Source organism: Tetrao urogallus (assembly GCF_951394365.1).
Source record: "Tetrao urogallus genome assembly, chromosome: 4".
In the NCBI taxonomy this organism is placed as follows: domain Eukaryota; kingdom Metazoa; phylum Chordata; class Aves; order Galliformes; family Phasianidae; genus Tetrao; species Tetrao urogallus.
The window spans coordinates 243,475-260,979 of NC_136817.1; the positions used below are offsets into that span (position 1 = coordinate 243,475).

General features: G+C 44.0%; 1 pseudogene across 1 annotated transcript in view; it reads right to left on the reverse strand.

The window, feature by feature from the left end:
* LOC306945803 (osteoclast-associated immunoglobulin-like receptor) overlaps positions 1-16,971 on the reverse strand; it is a 57,856-nt pseudogene extending 40,885 nt beyond the window's left edge. Inside the window, exons 1-3 of the transcript in view lie at positions 16,923-16,971; positions 16,526-16,804; positions 16,213-16,444 (exon numbers count right to left, since the gene is read on the reverse strand). The product of the transcript in view is annotated as an osteoclast-associated immunoglobulin-like receptor (transcript). The remainder of the gene's footprint in view (positions 1-16,212; positions 16,445-16,525; positions 16,805-16,922) is intronic.
* Between the last annotated feature and the right edge of the window lie 534 nt (positions 16,972-17,505).

The window sequence follows — 17,505 nt, forward strand, 5'->3', positions numbered from 1 at the left end:
GCGGTGTCCGTGCCTCTCCTTCGAGCGACACTTCGTGGCAGTGTGCTTCTCCGTGGCTCCGCTTCTGCGCTCCGTGACGAAGAGTGGAAGGGAGCACTTTCCCTAAAGAGGCAGCTGGGCGTTCGTGGAGCGACAGATGTAGTGCTCCCAGGGAGCACATTCGAAAAAGGCGAGAGGGATCCTTCCAGCACTGCGCAGAGAAAAGCCCCCTCGGAGGGACCGCGCCACGCTGAATTCGCCCTTCTCGGCATCGGAACGGCGTACAGAGTAAAATGTCCTAATTAATATTGAAAATGACACATTCTGTATTGTAATGTATTTGATGGAGAAAACGTGAATTATTTCTAAGGAAAGTGATATTTCTGAGCAGACCGCGGCTGAGCGCTGGAAGCGGCATCCGGGGAGAAGCGCGATTTCTCGGGCAGCGAGTGCAAACGCTCCGGAGCGATTCCGAGCGAATGCCGGTTCGAGACGTGAGAGCCAAGTCGTGTCGTTCCGATGCCGAGAAGGGGCCAATTCAGCGTGGCGCGGTCCCTCCGAGGGGGCTTTTCTCTGCGCAGTGCTGGAAGGATCCCTCTCGCCTTTTTCGAATGTGCTCCCTGGGAGCACTACATCTGTCGCTCCACGAACGCCCAGCTGCCTCTTTAGGGAAAGTGCTCCCTTCCACTCTTCGTCACGGAGCGCAGAAGCGGAGCCACGGAGAAGCACACTGCCACGAAGTGTCGCTCGAAGGAGAGGCACGGACACCGCATTCCGAGCCAGGCGCAGTGCATCGTGCATAGACGTACGCCGGGCGAAGTCCAAAGCGCTCCTTTCCGATGCGCGGAGAAGAGCCGGCGACTCGGCGAAAAGCAACCGCCGGCAGTCGCTCTTTCGCGGCGAGCGAACCAAACGAGACCGCGGCTGAGCGCTGGAAGCGGCAACCGGGCACAAGCGCGATTTCTCGGGCAAGCGAGTGCAAACGCTCCGGAGCGATTCAGCGCGAATGCCGGTTTCCAGCCGTGAGAGCCAAGTCGTGCCATTCTTTAACCCGGAGCGTGAGGCATCACCTGCCCTGTATTTCTGGCAGAGGTACATCTGGTAAAAGCGCTTCAGGCGAAAAGAGTGATCTCAAGCTCGAAATAAAACTTGAAGCAAAATGATGCTAATCTGAGGATCTGAAACAAATATCTGCGTCTATCTCCATGCTTGTGATTAGATACTATGTCCATCATTACCTGCTAGTCAAATGAGCCTACGAAAGTTCTAATGGAAACGTTGGCTTGCTGCATAAGGGAGAGAATTACATCGTTCTAGCCAGATTTACTGGAGATGCATGGAAATCCATCTCTTTCGGAGACATTTCAAGGACTTAAACAAGCGTTGTATATACCCAGAGCAAATGCAACAGAGAAACGCACCGCCTCTGAGGCAGAGCAAACTGCTTTCTTGCAGTGAACAATAGTGCAGTGCCGCAGCATGGGTTTTGAATTCTATTTCAGTGAAGGAACTCCAAGAAACAAAAACACATTCTAATAAGCTTCCGCCTGCAATAATGGAAGTCTTGAAATTCTTGATTTTGGTGTGCTAAGTAAGTGAACAGATCTTCTTTTATTCTGCAAACTAGAGGGTTTTCTTTCTGTTTTGTTTTCTTTTAATTAAGGCTGCAAATTACGTAGAGGAGAAAGTCACCAAGAACACTAATGAATGAGAGGGAAAAAACAACACTGCCATTGACTGTTAATGCCGTTCCTACTTCGATACTGATGGTAAAAGAAAGGGTACGATTTCCTAAGTCCTCTTATAAACTTTCCTGATCCTCATTTCTTGTAGAAAGCATTTGATCCTTAGTTTGCACTTTCTCAGCAAAAGCCAATGTGGTTTTCAGAATAAACAAATGTCTTCCAATCAATACGCTCACCGAGTCTCATGCTTCTGTGAGCCTACTGCCGGTGTATCTTGTCAAAGATGAAGTGAGTTACTGTCCGGTGATTAAAAAATTCTGACTATTCTAAAGTGGTCAGAATATTAGGGCTGCTACTTATCTGAACAGTGTTTCTTTATGGTAAGCAGAGTAATGGGACGCAGAAGTAAAACCTAAGTCTATACTAGAGAAATTTCACCATACGCATACTGTTCATACCTAGCGATTCCAAGATACCCTATCTTCATCAGAGGTAGGAATGTTTGAGCTTTTCTTTTACTATGTGTTGAGTAAAACTGCATTTTACATGCATTAAACAGATGTTAATCTGCTCATCAGACTTTTCTAAATAGAATACACAGTATGCTAAAACCTGAGATCAGACAGTTTTGCTTCAATTTCCTGCTTTGAAACCACTCTAGTTGTGCTGCTTATTATGTGAAATGAATAGATATGTAAAAAGATAAACCCAGCAACCACTAAGAAACACTGAGTGCTCTATTGCAGCTTTTTTTAACCTTTTAGCATTGTCAGGCACTCCGGATATTCTAAGTTTAACTCATGGCGAGATGTTTTTTCTTGCTTTTTACATCCTACTGCTTATGTGATGACTGCTCACATACAACCCTTTCGCATTCCATGCCTGTAACTTCCAGACTTTGCTTGTAGGCTATGTTTCTGACATGTCTAATTACTATGATTATTTTTGCTGCATATTCTTCTTTACCTATCATTAAAACAACTGAGCACATCTTTTCATTCTAGAAGGTCATATCCCACCGTCAGCTTTGCTCAGGGAGAATTATTTGGATTGATTATTTCTTCGCGTGCCCTGTTCACTTGCATGGCTATTATCTTTTCCATTTGTTTCATTGTTTTAGATTTATTTTGCTCTAACTTGCTTTTCATTCTTTTCCAACCTCTACTGTCCTTACCACGGATGAATGGGTGTCTTTTAAAGATTCCTTTTTCTATTCAAGAAATCCAAGCAGTGAGCAGTTTCGTGTACCTGATATACAGTAGCTTTCAAATTCACTTGGGAAAGAAAGATTCATTCTCTGTCAGAGAAAAGAGGGTTCTGAAGGCATGTATTTTACATCGCTTGATTTCTTTTCACGCTCAGGATATTGCAGAAGTTGTTTTTAGTAGACGGAATTTTAGTGAAATTGGAATGGAAGGTAAACCAAAGTCTTTCAGGTTTGAAAAGCAAAATGGAAAAGGGGAGAGAGCTAGGAAAGAAAACATTTTCCTCTCCTTGGCAACATCCAGAAATTTGAAGACAATTCTTAGGCTTCATTTGAAAACTTTTCAGAACAACTCTTTCAACATACTCCTTTCTTCCTAACAACAGTAGTTCAGAGTCTACTGAGTGGACAGTAACTCTGGTTTCAGAGGACAAAGCCAGACAAAAGGCTTCCTATTTCATCTGCTGCTGCTTGGCATGGCGGAGCATGGCGTGATACGGTGAAGTGAAACATACTCATCAGGTACTCATCTTCCACTTCAGAATCTTCAATTTAGCCTTGAGGATACCCCTTCTGGCTGAAGTTTCACTAAGACTATTAAAGGAGTTTTTTTTAGATCTCCATTTGCATTACGAAGTGATGATTCAAAACTGTTTTTTAAAAACTCCCCAAAGCCATGAAGAGTAGCGATCTCCAGAATATAGAGACAATAGAGCTGAGAAATGCGTGTGATCCGGAGGATAGAAAGGAAAACAAGTTCCCTACTCTTGCTTACCTTTACCTTTCCCAACACGTGCTTTTTTTTCCTAGGCACTTCAGGTGCAAGCGTAAACACTCCTAACTACAGATAAACCACGTTGAAACAGAAGCACGATCGTGATGTTGGCGTATGTTCCACCGCCAAATGCTCTAGGAGTTCCGTCAACCAAGGTTCACGGCACCAAAATCAGATTGCTAGTTTCTGAAAGAGATTTGGTGAAGGCAATGGCTTTGAGGTTTTCAAAGGAATAAGCCATTGTGAGCATAAAAGACAGCCAAGGACTAGGGAACATTATCGAAACGGGTAGGTATGAGTTTGCTTCTCATCCAAGATAAATGGCAGAGAGGTGTACCTATCGGTGGTAGAAAAAGAGAGACCACACTCTACATCACACGGATAGGTGGCAAGATGAAATAAAATGCAGGCCACGTGGGCAGATGATGTACAAAAGAAAAAGAAAACCAATGAAATCAGAGTCAGCCTGAAGATATTTCACCTAGAAACACCTAAGAGCCATCACCTCCTTTCCTATCACTGGTCCCTGGGAGAAGAAGCTGACCTTCACCACACCTCAAACGTGTTTCAGGGAGTTGCAGAGAGTGATAAGGTCTCCCTTGGAGCCTTATCTTCTCCAGACTCAACAATCCTAGCTCCCTCAGCCGCTCCCCAAAAGACTTGCATTCCAGACCATTCTCCACTTTCGTTGCCCCTCTCCGGACACATTCCATGGCCTCAAGGTCTTTCTTGGAGTGAGTGGCCCAAAACTGAACATACAGCTCATGCTGTGGCCTCACCAGGCAGACAATCACCTCCTTAGTCCCTCTTGAATGATCTTGGGACTCTCTAATGTCTACTATCTTTGTGTCTTTATATACTTGCCTGGGAATTATTCAGGCCCCTCTAGGAATTCTGTGAAAAGCATCATCATAAACTGCAGAGCAAAGAAATCAACACGGCATAAAACCGCACTGTGATTAAACTAGAAACCTGGAATCAGACACATGGATCATCTCAAAGCAACATACATCACTCAATTAAGATTACAATTAGCTCAGCAGTGCAGGAGAGAAGAGAAGGTGAGTTCTGGCTCATCATAAATATGCATGAAGAGTGCCCATATCTATGGGAGTGCAGATAGGGCTAGGCTCGGGGGGTAATATTCTCATATTCTGAATCCAACAGGCCGACCGTCTCTTTAAGTAGTTCTCTAAAAGTATCGGACTTACCGTGCGAATGAAATGCCGTTTCTGCAGTGAGAAGCAGCAAGATGAGTATTTCATGGTCTCTGCTGCCATCTATTGTCATTTATTGGTCCTAACAATTCTTGCTGGGATTCTCTTTGTAACTGGAAACGGCACTTACGTACTATCCTGTTGCAGGGACTTCAGAAGCTTGCTTCCTGTGACAAACCTAACTGCAGCTTTTCCACATTTGATTATGCATTGGGCATCTTTGCCAAGCCTTGTAGGGGCATGAAAGAACAACAAAGGAATTCCATGAATTGTTATGGGCTGTGGATATATCCACTTCTGCTTACTAATTGAAATATTAAAAATAAAAAAATAAAAAAATGCGATGCTTTGTGGAAAGCAGCATCTTCTCTTGCAATCTTATCTGTCTTAGGAAAAAACACCCTTGTTTCTCAGCTTTGGTGCTGTCTCGTTCTTGATATGCTTTGTGAATTCACATGACAGTTTTCTAACGACAGCTCTCTCCCACGAGCACTGCAGCGACCATCTCCTGCATGCAACACAGGAATCTTCCTGAATTTCATTTCTGTCTGTGCAGATTTCCAGAAGAGTGCAATGGAACCAGCAACAGGTTTTGCAAGAATGGGACTTATTTATTTCGTTGATCCATAGTCCAATAGTATTATTGTGTAAATAAATACGAAGCTTGCATTTTGCCAAGGTTTGAACTTTGAATGGACTTTGGCCTGTTTCAAGAAAGAATGTTCCTGAGCCTTCTCAGCATCACCAATCATCCGGCTTGCCTGGGTGGCATTAGCTGAAGAGTCATTGTCTTGGGCTGAAGATAACGTGTCCTCAGTATATATGAGTAACAAAGCTTCTTTGTAACGTGTGACTAAAACATAAAATGAGAAAGCATAACACTATCGGGAATGTGGATCTTGTTTTGAGAAACAATGCATCAGTGTCTGATTCCAGAGAAGCAGTTGTAATTTTGAAGGAGTTCTCCAGGTGTTTGCCAGAGGTTTTTGATGGAATATTGCTCTTTTGTCTCTGGGGTTGTAACCTTGGTTTTCCCTGTTTGTGTTAAAGGGAGATTTACAATTCTCATTCAGTTAATATTCTTTGATCCTTCATTTCAGTTGTATTTAATTTCTTGCCAGAGTAACCTGGCATGTTCTAGAATATATTTATTCCTTCTTGTTTTCTCAGGCCATATTCAATTAATCCCAAAAAGTGAGCTATTCATTTATTTGTTTGCTTGCTTGTGTATTTGTTAGTTTGTTTGTTTTTTTTTATTGGCATTAGCTGCTTCTGTTGTTACAAAATCATCTACGGGCAGGAAGAGGCACCCGTATCCACGAAAGGTAAACTTCTTTATCCTGCTCCCCTAGCTGTAATTTAACCAAAGGAACTGCTAGGGTAGACTTCCCAAATTCCCATCCTTCGTCTATGCAACCAGAAATTGCTCCCTCTTTCTCAGTAATGTAAGATTACTTTCATTCCAATGGGGCGGAGCCCTCTCTGGGCTCTTCCAGCCCAGAGACTGCGGCGAAAATAAGCCCCTCCGGAGGAACGGCAGCAGGCTGAATTCGGACGTTCTCGGCTTCAGACCGGCACGACTTCGCTCTCACGGCTCGGAAGTGGCACTCGCGGTGAAGCGCTCCGGAGCGATTGCCGTTGCTGCCCGAGAAGTCGCGCTTATCGCCGAATGCCGCTTTCAGCCTCCAGCCGCTGTGTCGTGTTCCTCCGTCGCCGAGAAAGGGCGACTGTCCCCGGCAGCTTTTCTCCGAGTTGCGGGCTCTTCTCCGCACATCGGGAAGTCTCCCAAGGACTTGACGTTTTCTCTCAGATGTATAGCAGTTTCTCCCAATGATGTGATATATTCCCCCGGAATTACCTGCTTAGTTATAAAAATACAGCCTTTCTTCCCAAATACCAGCTTATTCACTTCTATTTTCAGCCTATTTAGTTTTGAAGCCTAGTCTCAAATTTCTTTATCAGAAATGAAAGCAAGGGTGTGTATTTTGCACTGCTCACTGGACTCTGTTTAGCCAGCATATCAAAACACATGAAAGCATTTTCCATAAGTTCAACTTGCCATTATTCAAGTTTCATTCCTTTTTTTTTCGTTTTGTTTTGGTTTGAAACAGCACAGATCAGGTGATTTCTCATCTTGAAGATGCATGTTCAGCTCATTTAAATGAGCAGTCAAATCCCACAAAAAAACTAGCTATGAAAGCCATTTCTCATCTTCACCTTTAAAACCAATGCTTCTTTTGGATTCCATAAATGACTTGATTTCATTTCGCAAATCATCACATCCTCTTAGCATTTTATCCCAACTCAGCCACCTTCCTTCGGAAAAGTAAATGATGCCCCCATAATCAGCATCTATACTTCTCATGAATTCCTGTAATTAGCAACTATTCAGTCCATTGGACATAATGATGTTCAGTGCGGCTCCTCCGAGAGGGGGTTATTTTCTCGGCAGTCCAGAAAGGATCTCTCCCGACTTCTTCGAATGTGCTCCCTGGGAGCACAGCATCTGTCGCTCCTCGAATCTCCAGCTGCCTCTTTCAGAGAGGCTTTTCTCTTCTACCCTTGTGGTCACAGAACACAGAAGTGGAGCCACAGAGACCACACTTTGTGGCTCGAAATGAAGGCACGGACACAACATTCAGAGCCAGGCGTAGTGCCTTCTGCATATATGTACACTCGGCGACGTCCAAACCGCTCCTTTCCGATGTGCGGAGAAGAGCCCGCAACTCGGAGAAAAGCTGCCGGGGACAGTTGCCCTTTCTCGGCGACGGAGGAACACGACACCGCGGCTGGAGGCTGAAAGCGGCATTCGGCGATAAGCGCGACTTCTCGGGCAGCAACGGCAATCGCTCCGGAGCGCTTCACCGCGAGTGCCACTTCCGAGCCGTGAGAGCGAAGTCGTGCCGGTCTGCAGCCGAGAACGTCCGAATTCAGCCTGCTGCCGTTCCTCCGGAGGGGCTTATTTTCGCCGCAGTCTCTGGGCTGGAAGAGCCCAGAGAGGGCTCCGCCCCATTGGAATGAAAGTAATCTTACATTACTGAGAAAGAGGGAGCAATTTCTGGTTGCATAGACGAAGGATGGGAATTTGGGAAGTCTACCCTAGCAGTTCCTTTGGTTAAATTACAGCTAGGGGAGCAGGATAAAGAAGTTTACCTTTCGTGGATACGGGTGCCTCTTCCTGCCCGTAGATGATTTTGTAACAACAGAAGCAGCTAATGCCAATGAAAAAAACAAACAAACTAACAAATACACAAGCAAGCAAACAAATAAATGAATAGCTCACTTTTTGGGATTAATTGAATATGGCCTGAGAAAACAAGAAGGAATAAATATATTCTAGAACATGCCAGGTTACTCTGGCAAGAAATTAAATACAACTGAAATGAAGGATCAAAGAATATTAACTGAATGAGAATTGTAAATCTCCCTTTAACACAAACAGGGAAAACCAAGGTTACAACCCCAGAGACAAAAGAGCAATATTCCATCAAAAACCTCTGGCAAACACCTGGAGAACTCCTTCAAAATTACAACTGCTTCTCTGGAATCAGACACTGATGCATTGTTTCTCAAAACAAGATCCACATTCCCGATAGTGTTATGCTTTCTCATTTTATGTTTTAGTCACACGTTACAAAGAAGCTTTGTTACTCATATATACTGAGGACACGTTATCTTCAGCCCAAGACAATGACTCTTCAGCTAATGCCACCCAGGCAAGCCGGATGATTGGTGATGCTGAGAAGGCTCAGGAACATTCTTTCTTGAAACAGGCCAAAGTCCATTCAAAGTTCAAACCTTGGCAAAATGCAAGCTTCGTATTTATTTACACAATAATACTATTGGACTATGGATCAACGAAATAAATGAGTCCCATTCTTGCAAAACCTGTTGCTGGTTCCATTGCACTCTTCTGGAAATCTGCACAGACAGAAATGAAATTCAGGAAGATTCCTGTGTTGCATGCAGGAGATGGTCGCTGCAGTGATCGTGGGAGAGAGCTGTCGTTAGAAAACTGTCATGTGAATTCACAAAGCATATCAAGAACGAGACAGCACCAAAGCTGAGAAACAAGGGTGTTTTTTCCTAAGACAGATAAGATTGCAAGAGAAGATGCTGCTTTCCACAAAGCATCGCATTTTTTTATTTTTTTATTTTTAATATTTCAATTAGTAAGCAGAAGTGGATATATCCACAGCCCATAACAATTCATGGAATTCCTTTGTTGTTCTTTCATACCCCTACAAGGCTTGGCAAAGATGCCCAGTACATTATCAAATGTGGAAAAGCTGCAGTTAGGTTTGTCACAGGAAGCAAGCTTCTGAAGTCCCTGCAACAGGATAGTACCTAAGTGCCGTTTCCAGTTCTTTAAAGACACCAGTTGTCAAGTGAACTAAGGAGATAGGAGCTCCTAAAAAGTCTGCCAATGTGAAAATGAAGTTCCTTACTGATCGTATCTGAGCTACTACCTCTAAAAACCACCACTACCTGGCAGATTACATTGTGGGAAAGGGGTTACAGCCATCAGAACTATCAGAACAGCCTTCGTGTCTTTTATGCCCTATCAGCCAACGCCTCTCTCTCCCTGCCCTGGTTCCCCATTGGCTGAGTACTGCAGGCTCACCAATTTCCCAACATTCCACTAAACATACAGGTACTGGCTAAAGATGAACGGTTGCTAGCTAAGCGTATATTGCTAATTCTCACATTTGCTCATTCTGCACTAGGCCACAATTCCTGGACACCTGCTGTCCTGGGATAGAGGTAAGTTGGGAGGAAAAATGTAGGGGAGCATCACTTGCATTCCTCCTAATATAAAGGAGGGGCAGTTTGACCTCCTGTCAGAGGCCCCTTAAGTTGTTCTTTTGCTGAGGGCCTCTTGGCAAAACAGAATAGCCTATAATACAAAAGTTACAATTTTGGTACTGCTGAAGTATTTCATCTTATCTACTAAGTGTGCATAAATGTGGAATAATAAGCCACTTTCTTCCAGAGAGGCTGTGCATGCCCCGTCCCTGGAGGTGTTCAAGGCCAGGTTGGATGGGGCCCTGCGCAGCCTGCGCTGGTATTAAATGTGGTGGTTAGTGGCCCTGCATGTGGCAGGGGGTTTGGAGATTCATGAAGCTTGAGGTCCCTTCCAACCCTGGCCATTCTGTGATTCTGTGATTCTGTGACTCCTCCGGCTGCTATTACTGCTGAGGAGAGCAGCTCTGTTTCCTGGGCTGATGGATGTGGTCCTGGCCCCAGAGGCATGCATTATATAGAGCGCAAGGTTCTGTTCTGTTCTATTTTGGGCCCAAACTTTTGTTACTTGCATTCTCTATAAGTGTTGACATGGTGACAGTGTCAAGCTCTTTACCAATCTATTGGCCTTTCTGGTTTGAGCAAGAAATTGCATTTCTAACTTCAGCTCTGAGAAAAGGGCAAAAATTCATTTGGGATTCTTACTGCCTTGTACTGTGAATCTCTGAATTCTGTATGGATGGGGCCTTATAAATATTTCTATAATTAGTCAAAGCACAGTATAGCATATAGTTTTTTTTCCTACAGGTTAAATACTGCTGATTAGCTGCTTACTTTTTAGAAAGTTCTCTGTCCTTAGTATTTACACAAGTCTTTTTCTGACCTGCTGTAAGCCCGTTAGTCCAAACCAGGTAAGGAGTCTCATTTTAGAGCTGGAGATAGTGTAACACTGTTACTAGTTGATACTTGCTATTTCCTTGCATTCCAGGATTACGTAATAGACAAAAGAACTGCCTCCTAGAAAGAATGACATATGACTTATAATGCAGTAGTGATCTTGTTTTTGGTGTTATTATTGCATAGGTATATCTGCCTTTGCACTGTTAGTTCTAGAAGATACTGTCTACAGGTATTGCTGACAATTCTCTTCCCCATCACTCTGTATCTCTCGTTGTCTTTTTCGTAGTTTCCATTGTGTGTTTTTTTTTCTTGTTCTTCGTTTCTTTTTTCTTTCTTTTTTTGTTTTTGTTTTTATTTTTGTTTGTCTGTCTATCTGTATGGCTGTTGCTTTCGTTTTTTCTTTATTTGTTTGTTTGTTTGTTTGTTTGTGTGTGTGTGTGTGGGGGGAGCCAGGGGGTTTTGGGAGGGCTGAGTTGGTTGTTTTAGCTTGGTTGTTCTGTTTGTCTGTCTGCTTCCAAGTGACTCCAGTATATGTCCATCTCAGAAATCTGTTTGTATTATGATCTTTAATGCAAATATGAAAAACATTGACTACAGACACCCTTTCACTGATATTCTGATACTTCACTCAACTAAGGAAACCTCATTATTCTTCAACAGGTCATCTACAAACTGATTAGTAGAGAAGAAGCCACTAGGAGTAACAAACAATTAAGAGGCCACGGCCACCTGAGGGAAACCTCATGGTGTTTTGTTTTGGCCAAGGAAAACCAGTTGATCATTTTCAGAACTTGCATAAATTAAAAACATCAATTAATAAAAATGATACAAATAAATAGTAATAATAATTACATAAAAGTAAGAAAAGACCATTCAAGCTGCATGAAAATAAAATCATGGATTCTCACTACCACTGTTGCTGTATTTGTTTATAAAGCCAAGATCATGGCCTCAATCTACTGTGTCAAACTGCATAACTTGACATGCTGTCTTCCTCTAAAGAGGGATTAAAAACACAAATGAAATCTTAGAATCCATTTGAAAATCAATTTTACTTTATTTCCCTGAACTTCAATAATATAGTGACACCCAACCTTCACTTAAAAGGATGAGTAACGTGAGCAAACGTGGATTAATAACTGGTATAACTAAGTGTTATTATTCTATAGACCTCAAAGGTGTCTGCCTTCTGAATATCACCAGATTTTACAAAAGATCATTCAGATCCACGCTTTAAACGTATGCTATCAAAATAAGCTCAACTAGCTTACAGAAATGACTAGGCAGTTTCACTTTCAATAGATACGATTTAAAATGATACCTTTGAAGTAGTGACCAAGCTCGGTGTGGCTCCCATCATTTCTAGCCTCGCTATATTAAGTACATCTCAAGAATAAGGATTGCGCTCTTATGGAAAAAATAGGTAGTGAATGTCAGTCTTACTGAGAAGACTAACGGTCATCACTTGATCTAAAAATAATAAAACACGGATCACACAAATATACGTTTTCTTGTCTGGAAAAAAGCAAGAATTTTCAGAAGGAGCATGAAATCACAAGCAGCATGGATGTTCGGATTTTGTATATTCGAAGGCAAAAAAAGAATTCTCAAAGAAAATATCCATAGAAAATATGTAATCCTTTATCACCTTTGGAGAAATAATGCTGATGTGTGGTATGAAACTGAAAAAAAAAAAAAAAAGAAAAAAAAAAAAAAAAAGCAGGTAACTGTCAAAATGTTAGCTAAATACACTAAACACTAATACGCCTGTATATACGTATGTATATATACAGGTATGTAATATACGTGTAGTGGAATACTGTTGAGAAGGTTCATCCTCTATTGTCACACCACCAGCATCGGCCTCTGATCATGTGGACGAATATAATCACATAGGAGACGTTACTGTTGAAGCAGACCTCATACATACACATGGAATCTGCTGTACGATTTTCACTTCAAAGGCATAATTTGCTTAGGCAATCGACACCATCAATAAGAACATCTATTGTATAATGCATCAAGATCTACCTGACTTCCTAATAATCAAGGTGCTGAGACTGTAACTTGTCAATCTATGTATATTGATTTTATATTGCTTTTGCCACAGTGTATTTGGTGTGTTGATTTTATGGCCACCAGACACTCACTCAGCCTCTCTCTCACTCCCCCTGCACAGAAAGCCAGAGAGAGAGGGGAAAGCCCATGGGAATATTACCTCAGAAGTCAAACAAATTTAACTTCGGGAAAATAAATTTCATTTATTCATCCCATGCCCTGCTCAGCAGGTCTTCCTCACCCCTCCGTTTCTGACTCCTTCATCTGTCGCAGAGTAGCTCCTCTCCGCTCTCCCTTCCTCCTCACACCTCTCCCTGATCCAGCATACGCTCTTCAGGAGCTCTTCATGTTGCTGGGGGCACATAGCACCTTCTCCATGACCTTCTTCCAAGGTGTTCCCACTCTTTTCTGGGATCTTTCTTCTGAGCTCCACTCCCTCTGAGCTGCCTGCCCTTTGGCTAATGGGTCCTGTGGGGCAGTAGGAGGGAGTAGCAGTGGGCTGGAACTAGTTGTGTCTAGCACCCCAGTTTCACACCACACATCAGCATTATGGCAGGCCTTTCCACAACTGGACACCTGCACTCAGTGCAATACTCTTGTGATCAGAAAAGTCCAAAGAATGTTTCAGAAAGGTGAGTTGGGATTGTGTAAACATACAACACGTGTATTGATTAAAATTACATTTATGTTTATTAGGAATACAATGTTAGTTCAATTGTTCAGGAAGTGTAGACTCTGTAATAATTGATTCTTACAAAATCAGAATCATTGTAAACAGCCTGAATTTTCAAAGCACTCAATGAACTGTACATAAGCTTTATTTGAGAAGCCCCTTATGCAAACAGCCTCCTTTTCTAGTGGATGAGCACACACACTTTCTCTCAAAACTGTTTAATCATGGGGTGAGGCCAGGGGCCTCCTCCTGTTACCTGTCCCCTGCCAAGGAAGAAGCACTGCTGCACTTGCGTTTTCCAGAAGAGGTGACGGGCCTTGGCAGTGGGACGACTGGGATGCCAGCAAGGAAGTCAGGCTGGCCCTAAGTAAAAGTGAGAAACTTCATCTGGATGTAAATATTGCCTTCATAACCTGGGGTTCCCTTGTTGCATCTGCTTGCAGAGGAGAGGGACTGGGCTTTTTCTTGGTGATGGACTGACAAATGAACGAGGAAGATTCAGTCTGGATCAGATAGAATTGGAGCTGAAGGTCTCAGCAGCAGCATGAGAGGCCTACACAGTGCCATCCTATGGACTCAGAAGGCTCAGGGTGCATTGCAGTCATACAGGAATTCACCTTTTTTAACGTCTTTGAACTATTTCTGAAAACTTTCTGAATTCTGCCTCTCCTCCATTCTTTACATAGCTACAATGTATTAGCCAGCTATGATTATCTCAAATTTCTTTTTGTACTGTTAGTAATTGCTACAGTTTTCCCGAGCACTTGGTGTATAAAACCTAACTAGATAATCCTCACTGTAAGGGGCTATGAGTCCTTTCCGTTTTGATTGGAGAAGGTAAAGCCATGGAGATATTTTATTTAATTTATGATTATCAATTTATGATCAGATATGATACAAGCTATGGAACTCTTACAAAGCTTTGCTTCCTGTGCTTTGATTGCTTCTGCATTTGCCAAAACTCTCTGTCCTTATTACTCTAGTTGTTCAACTGTAAAATATCAAAAGGATATGATACCATAGGAGTAGAAATTATCCCACAAACTAAAACAAGTGCACCAACTTGAAGTGCAATTTCTTGCTCAAACCAGAAAGGCCAATAGATTGGTAAAGAGCTTGACACTGTCACCATGTCAACACTTATAGAGAACGCAAGTAACAAAAGTTTGGGCCCAAAATAGAACAGAACAGAAGCTTGCGCTCTATATAATGCATGCCTCTGGGGCCAGGACCACATCCATCAGCCCAGGAAACAGAGCTGCTCTCCTCACCAGTAATAGCAGCCGGAGGAGTCACAGAATCACAGAATCACAGAATGGCCAGGGTTGGAAGGGACCTCAAGCTTCATGAATCTCCAAACCCCCTGCCACATGCAGGGCCACTAACCACCACATTTAATACCAGCGCAGGCTGCGCAGGGCCCCATCCAACCTGGCCTTGAACACCTCCAGGGACGGGGCGTGCACAGCCTCTCTGGAAGAAAGTGGCTTATTATTCCACATTTATGCACACTTAGTAGATAAGATGAAATACTTCAGAAGTACCAAAATTGTAACTTTTGTATTATAGGCTATTCTGTTTTGCCAAGAGGCCCTCAGCAAAAGAACAACTTAAGGGGCTTCTGACAGGAGGTCAAACTGCCCCTCCTTTATATTAGGAGGAATGCAAGTGATGCTCCCCTACATTTTTCCTCCCAACTTACCTCTATCCCAGGACAGCAGGTGTCCAGGAATTGTGGCCTAGTGCAGAATGAGCAAATGTGAGAATTAGCAATATACGCTTAGCTAGCAACCGTTCATCTTTAGCCAGTACCTGTATGTTTAGTGGAATGTTGGGAAATTGGTGAGCCTGCAGTACTCAGCCAGTGGGGAACCAGGGCAGGGAGAGAGAAGCGTTGGCTGATAGGGCATAAAAGACACGAAGGCTGTTCTGATAGTTCTGATGGCTGTAACCCCTTTCCCACAATGTAATCTGCCAGGTAGTGGTGGTTTTTAGAGGTAGTAGCTCAGATACGATCAGTAAGGAACTTCATTTTCACATTGGCAGACTTTTTAGGAGCTCCTATCTCCTTAGTTCACTTGACAACTGGTGTCTTTAAAGAACTGGAAACGGCACTTAGGTACTATCCTGTTGCAGGGACTTCAGAAGCTTGCTTCCTGTGACAAACCTAACTGCAGCTTTTCCACATTTGATAATGTACTGGGCATCTTTGCCAAGCCTTGTAGGGGTATGAAAGAACAACAAAGGAATTCCATGAATTGTTATGGGCTGTGGATGTATCCACTTCTGCTTACTAATTGAAATATTAAAAATAAAAAAATAAAAAAATGCGATGCTTTGTGGAAAGCAGCATCTTCTCTTGCAATCTTATCTGTCTTAGGAAAAAACACCCTTGTTTCTCAGCTTTGGTGCTGTCTCGTTCTTGATATGCTTTGTGAATTCACATGACAGTTTTCTAACGACAGCTCTCTCCCACGATCACTGCAGCGACCATCTCCTGCATGCAACACAGGAATCTTCCTGAATTTCATTTCTGTCTGTGCAGATTTCCAGAAGAGTGCAATGGAACCAGCAACAGGTTTTGCAAGAATGGGACTTATTTATTTCGTTGATCCATAGTCCAATAGTATTATTGTGTAAATAAATACGAAGCTTGCATTTTGCCAAGGTTTGAACTTTGAATGGACTTTGGCCTGTTTCAAGAAAGAATGTTCCTGAGCCTTCTCAGCATCACCAATCATCCGGCTTGCCTGGGTGGCATTAGCTGAAGAGTCATTGTCTTGGGCTGAAGATAACGTGTCCTCAGTATATATGAGTAACAAAGCTTCTTTGTAACGTATGACTAAAACATAAAATGAGAAAGCGTAACACTAGTGGGAATGTGGACCTTGCTTTTGAGAAACAATGCATCAGTGTCTGATTCCAGAGAAGCAGTTGCAATTTTGAAGGAGTTCTCCAGGTGTCTGTGAGAGGTGTACATGTGGTAGGAGCACCTATAGGTGCCGGTGTCAGCTGGAGTCAGCCCAAAGAGGGTGAAGGTGGCCGTGCCCCCACCATCAGGGTCCTGCTGCTGGACAGGGGCCGAGTGCCCATCCTTGTGCAGGAAGGTGGCCCCTTGGTACATGTTCCTGCATCGGATGGTGATGTTGGTCCCCATCCCCACACGTCTCTTGTGGCTCATGGAAATGCCAGGTGGGGGGAAGCAGTGATCTGCATGATGGGAGAGAAAATGGATGGGACTTGGGCCTGTGAGGACAGCTCAGGGCCTCCCTCTGACCCCAGTGCACTCACCTGTAACTACCAGCTCCACAGGGTCACTCATCTCTGATGTCTCTGCTGGCTCAGACAGCCGGTACTGGCAACGATACGTCCCTGTGTGCACCCACGTTGTGATAGCAAAGCAGAACACGGCCATGTCCTGAACATTGCACTTCTTCATGCAGGGGGTGAAACCTCCTTCCTGGCAGAGCCGGACCCAGGCAGATGGCCGGGGCAGGTGACACCGCAGGGTGACATTGTCCCCCACTTCTAACCCCTGGCTAGGGTGCAGCAACAGGGAGGGTCAGGGCACTGGGACAGGGGACAGCAGTCAGCCTTGTTCCCTGCACACCCTCCTGTGCCCCTCTGATGGCCCACTGACCACGCTCCCCTCCCTCTGGCCCCATTCTTCCCCCGTCCTCATATTCACTTTGCTTTGCCCTGCTCACTGCCACCAGCCACCAACCTGCAAGGGACATGGTCCTGGTCCCACACAGGGCCACCAACCCCCGTGGCACCACGTCCCCATTGTCACTCACCCAGGAGGAGGGCCAGCGCCATTGGTGCCTTGGGACAGGAGCAGCTTGGGACAGCGAGACTGCAGTGGGGACAGGGAGTGTCTGCAGATCCCTTTTCTAGATCCACAGATACAGGAGCTGGCAATAGAACATAGATGTAGAGCTCGTAAAGAAGAGCGTATTGTTTGCGGGCTTTTTGATGCTGCTCTGATAGCAAGGCAGAAAGATAAAAGGAGGGAGGAACTGTGTCACTAGGGGAGGTGATTAAGAGTTTGCAATCTGAGCTATAATTCAAGGGAAAGCGGTGGTGGCAGGCAGAGAGAGCTCAGCACACTTTGCAGAGCCATCTGCATGATGCTTCTGTGAGAGGGCGTCAGATTCAGACAGCAGCTGCTGACTTGGAGGGGTGGATGTGGTGAAGGAGTGCGGCAGCCCAGGGAGGGAATGAGAGGGAGTTGTGAGGAATCAGCATCAAGAGATGAGGGTAAATCTGCC